We start from the raw sequence: 4,931 nt of genomic DNA, 5'->3' as shown, positions 1-4,931 counted from the left end.
CCGCCTCGACCTTCTTCTCGCCGGAGTCCCGCACAAACCGCCGCTGCGAGTCGTCCTCAACGCCTTGCCCGCCTCCGGTCGCTCAGCCGCCGAACCCAGTCGCCGGTGAAGCCCCGCAGGTCGCCGTGTGCCCCTGCTCCTCGTTCGCTTTTCCCCTCTTCCTCCCTGACCCCTTTCTCGCGCCCGTGTCCTGCAGGAGTGCGTCGCAGCCGCCGCCCGGATCCACCGCCTCCTGCCGCCCTTCACCTCCTGCCGTCGCCCGGATCCAGCGCCCCTTCGCCAGTCCCTCCCCGGCGCCGTCTTCTGCGTCGCCGTGTTCTGCTGCTGCTTCTGTTGGAAACGAGCAGAGAACGAGCGCATGCTGCCGCCCCCGCGTTGACCCGTCGCCGAGCCCAGCCTCGCGGCTTGCTTCCTCACGGGCCGCAAGGCACAGCCGGCCCAACTCCCTTGCCGCGGCCTGCCTGGCGTCCTCCTCTCCAGCCGGGCCTTGGCCCAGGGTGAGCAGCCCCCAGCCTCTCCAGTGCACGATCGGGCTAGCCAGTTTTGGCCCGTGTAGTTTTTTTTCCGAGAGCTGCGATTTTGTCCATTATCCAGAGTAATTCCAGTTTTGTAGAAAAACCCCTCATGTTCATGCATGTAATAACTAATTAACCGTGCATCGGATTAAAATGATTTATATATGTAAAATGCTTAGAATTTTATCTAGTTTCACATTATGCCACTCTCATCCATGTTTAAAATGTGTAAAATGCTGTTTGTTTAAATTTGCTCGAATGCCATGTTAAAATGATTTATTTCATAACTAAATAACCGTAGCTCGGATTTTAATAAACTTTATATGTAAATGGGGTAGAAAAATGCATAGATTAACTTGGTGCACTTCATTTTGATGTTTGACAACATTAAAATTGTGTTTAGGGCAGAACAGTACCAAATCTAAAATATTCATATGGGGATTTTCCGGAATTGTTGTTTGTTGTTCCGGCCTCATTTAAACTTGCCTAAATAGTTAGTTTACTTATGCTTCTCCTCTTGCCATGTTAATCAACATTTAATATTGGTGGGTACATAACCGAGAGAACTAAATAACTTGGATGTGGTGTTTCGTTAATATGCAACTCGTTGCCTATTGAGCTCCACTTAATTTGTAGTGTTGTTTGTTGCACTTTGCCATGCCATGCTCATTAAACTGGACATGCATCATGCCATTTTTATGTGGTGGTTGTTTACTATGTTGTTTGTTTCTTTCCGGGTTGCTTCTCTCGTTAGCTTCGGTTTCGTTCCGGAGTTGTGAGGATTCGTTCGGCTACATCCGTTTGTCTTCTTCATGGATGCGTTCTTCTTCCTTGCGGGATTTCAGGCAAGATGATCATACCCTTGAAATCACTTCTATCTTTGCTTGCTAGTTGTCCGTTCTATTGCTATGTCACGCTACCTACCACTTGCTATATCAAGCCTCCCAAATTGCCATGAACCTCTAACCTTTGTCACCCTTCCTAGCAAACCGTTGTTTGGCTATGTTACCGCTTTTGCTCAGCCCCTCTTATAGCGTTGTTAGTTGCAGGTGAAGATGAAGATTGCTCCATGTTGGATTATGTTTAGGTTGGGAGATCACAATATCTCTTATTTAATTAATGCATCTATATACTTGGTAAAGGGTGGAAGGCTCGGCCTTATGCCTGGTGTTTTGTTCCACTCTTGCTGCCCTAGTTTCCGTCATACCGGTGTTATGTTCCTTGATTTTGCGTTCCTTACGCGGTTGGGTGATTTATGGGACCCCCTTGACAGTTCGCTTGGAATAAAACTCCTCCAGCAAGGCCCAACCTTGGTTTTACCATTTCCCTACCTAAGCCTTTTTCCCTTGGGTTCTGTAGACTCAAGGGTCATCTTTATTTTAACCCCCCCGGGCCAGTGCTCCTCCGAGTGTTGGTCCAAACTAGAGCCCTTTGCGGCGCCACCTCGGGGAAACTTGAGGCCTGGTTTTAGTTGTACGGACTGCTCATCCGGTGTGCCCTAAGAACGAGATATGTGCAGCTCCTATCGGGATTTGTTGGCACATTCGGGTGGTCTTGCTGGTCTTGTTTTACCATTGTCGAAATGTCTTGTAAACCGGGATTCCGAGAGTGATCGGGTCTTCCTGGGAGAAGGTTTATCCTTCGTTGACCGTGAGAGCTTATAATGGGCTAAGTTGGGACACCCCTGCAGGGTATTATCTTTCGAAAGCCGCGCCCGCGGTTATGTGGCAGATGGAAATTTGTTAATATCCGGTTGTAGAGAACTTGACACTCGATTTAATTAAAACGCATCAACCGCGTGTGTAGCCGTGATGGTCTCTTCTCGGCGGAGTCCGGGAGGTGAACACGGTTTTTGGGTGATGTTTGACGTAAGTAGGAGTTCAAGATCACTTCTTGATCATTGCTAGCTTCACGACCGTTCCGTTGCTTCTCTTCTCGCTCTTATTTGCGTATGTTAGCCACCATATATGCTTAGTCGCTGCTGCAACCTCACCACCTTACCCTTTCCTACCCTTAAGCTTAAATAGTCTTGATCTCGCGGGTGTGAGATTGCTGAGTCCTCGTGACTCACAGATACTTCCAAACAGTTGCAGGTACCGATGATACCAGTGCAGGTGACGCAACCGAGCTCAAGTGGGAGCTCAATGAAGATCTTGTTCGTTGTGTTGTTTCATTTTCCTGTTGATCAGTAGTGGAGCCCAGTTGGGACGATCGGGGGTCTAGCAGTTGGGTTGTCTTCTTTTATTTTGGTTCCGTGGTCGGACCTATGTGTGTATCTTGAATGATGTATGAATTCATTTATGTATTGTGTGAAGTGGCGATTGTAAGCCAACTCTTTATCCCATTCTTGTTCATTACATGGGATTGTGTGAAGATGACCCTTCTTGCGACAAAACCACAATGCGGTTATGCCTCTAAGTCGTGCCTCGACACGTGGGAGATATAGCCGCATCGTGGGCGTTACAGGTACTCACCACGTCGTCTCCCGATCAGTTAGATTGGGCCGAGGACCCCCATGGCCGTATACTCATGGGCCAGTTTGGACAGCCGATGACATGCATGAGGAAGATTCCACAAGACATGGTGATCAAGACAAGGACTCCTCTCCACCAACGTATTCGGCTAGGACTCTTGTTATCCTAGGCCTCTGGTACATTATATAAGTCGGGGCCAGGCTAGTCGACAGATCATTATGACATTACTCATCATACCTCTAGGGTTTAGACCACAACATATGATCTCGAGGTAGATCAACTCTTGTAATCTTTATATTCATGAAGATCAATCAAGCAGGAAGTAGGGCATTACCTCCATTAAGAAGGCCCGAACCTGGGTAAACATCGTGTCCCCTGTCTCCTGTTACCCATCGATCCATGATCCACAGCTTGGGACCCCCTACCCCGAGATCTGCCGGTTTTGACACCGACAATGGTGCTTTCATTGAGAGTTCCGCTGTGTGAGCGGCAAAGGATCAATGGCTCGCCCGCAGATCAACTTCGACGCCGGCATCTTCGTCGCCGGCTCGACTGGTCACCTTGGCTCGACCAAGGACCGCGCTCCGTCTCCGATTGTCATGTTCAGACAGGGGCCTTCATCAACATCAACTCCGATCTCTATCATGATCATGGAAGAATCATCCATGGAGCTCGGGGGCTCAACGTCAACATTGCCCTCGGGCGACCGTGCTGTTTTTCCAAACAGAGAACTTGTATCCACTGCCACCACCTCCTCGAGCATCGCTTTGACGATTCCTTTGGTGGAATTGTGCGGAATTGAGTCTACAACAACCATGCAAAATTTCGTCGAGTTCCGATGGAGGAATCTCCGGAAATCTACGATATACCGGAGCCCTGTCAAATCTGGATGGGAATCTGGACGAGTTTAGGGCGTGGTCTCCAGCACCTAACTCGGACGTCCTTTGGAAGATCCAACCATTGATCGGCTGCAGAATTCCTATATCTACCACCCCTCAAAATTTTAACTCGATCCGACCGTCCAAACTCCGGGAACCTTCCGATTAGTGCATCACTTTTCGAATCTATTTTCTCTATGAATACGGATCCGACCAGAATTCATGTTTCTTTATGAACGTGATATTGGACAACGTTTTTAAAGGAATTTCCTCCTATGGTATTGTGTGTTGTTTTTAACACATGCCCATAAAAATTTAAGCCTTCTTTGAGGCACTCTTCACCATCGCGCTAGTGTCACACCAGTCTGGTAACATTGCTCCACGTCTGCCAACCTGCACTAGACAGATCGTCGCTTCGTCGAGCTGAGCCTAAACTTATCGGATCATCAGCTCGGCAAGCCGAACAAGAGTTCAGAATCGCGAAGGATAAATCATCACCAACACCATCGCCCCACGGATTGCACGGGTCAGGCGCGCCGACATCGCCGCTCGGTCACTTCATCAATCTGGCATTGACCGCATCACAAGTTATGACCAGTGTTGGCATGGCCGCACTGTTGCTTTTTCAAGCCGATGTCCATCACGCCGAACTGCATCAACACCTCAGCTGACATGGAAGCTGCAACGTCTCCTTACTGACCCGCTCTGTCATCTCGGTAGACCGGGGACTTTGCTATTTCTTCATAACCATACTCCGATGACTTCGGCGTCACCAGCCGACTAGCTTCGTCACGTTAGCTGGACCGGGGGCTTTGCCTCGGTGAGCCCACCTTTGCCAGCATCGCCATGCCGTCACTTTATCGCCCATCAGGCAATGGGTGTGCGGATCGAGTCCCAATTTTGGGAGTAACCTTTCTTCAGATTGCTACAACAGATAATCCAGGTGCTATTAATCCTAGTTTTTTTTTTCTTGCTTGGGTTTATTTTACCCAAGGAATTATTACTCTGGTTTGTTTCATCATCTGTACACATGTCTATCAAATGGTGGCCGCATTAACAACCGT

The sequence above is a fragment of the Aegilops tauschii genome, chromosome 3 (genome assembly GCF_002575655.3).
Source record: "Aegilops tauschii subsp. strangulata cultivar AL8/78 chromosome 3, Aet v6.0, whole genome shotgun sequence".
Lineage (NCBI taxonomy): Eukaryota > Viridiplantae > Streptophyta > Magnoliopsida > Poales > Poaceae > Aegilops > Aegilops tauschii.
Note: the sequence above shows the minus strand (reverse complement) of the source record.